This window comes from Eimeria mitis, genomic scaffold (assembly GCF_000499745.2).
Source record: "Eimeria mitis Houghton genomic scaffold, Emh_scaff1753, whole genome shotgun sequence".
Lineage (NCBI taxonomy): Eukaryota > Apicomplexa > Conoidasida > Eucoccidiorida > Eimeriidae > Eimeria > Eimeria mitis.
Genome location: NW_013570070.1, coordinates 3212 through 3795, shown reverse-complemented (window position 1 = coordinate 3795; position 584 = coordinate 3212).

The following is a 584-nucleotide window of genomic DNA, read 5'->3' as shown; positions in this document are numbered from 1 at the left end:
GACCAGCAGCCACAGCAGCAGCAGCAGCAGCCGCAGCAGCAGCAGCAGCAGCTGCTGCTGCTGCTGCTGCTCGTTACGCTATAACTATATATATATAAATATATAAAATTTAATTTTCTTATGGATTTTAAGAGGTCTAGGGTTTAGGGTTTAGGGTTTAGGGTTTAGGGTTTAGGGTTGATGAGGGGTAGCACGAGGCGGACGATCGTAACAGGGGTCTCGAGGAGAGTATCAGGGTTTAGGGTTTAGGGTTTAGGGTTTAGGGTTTGATGTCTGAAAAAAAAATTAGGGTTTAGGGTTTAGGGTTTAGGGTTTAGTGTTTAGGGTTTAGGGTTTAGATTTTAGGGTTTGATGTTTGGAAAAAAAAAATTAGGGTTTAGGGTTTAGGGTTTAGGGTTTAGGGTTTACGATGCCGCGAAAGAAGCCGCAGGGGAAGGGCCCCTCTCAGAAGGTGGATGCAGCACAGCTGCAAGAGGAGGCTCGTCAGCAGCATATAGAAGTGAGGGTTTAGGGTTTAGGGTTTAGGGTTTAGGGTTTAGGGTTTAGTGGGTGTGGAGGGTTTAGAGGTGGGTTTGTAGGGTTTC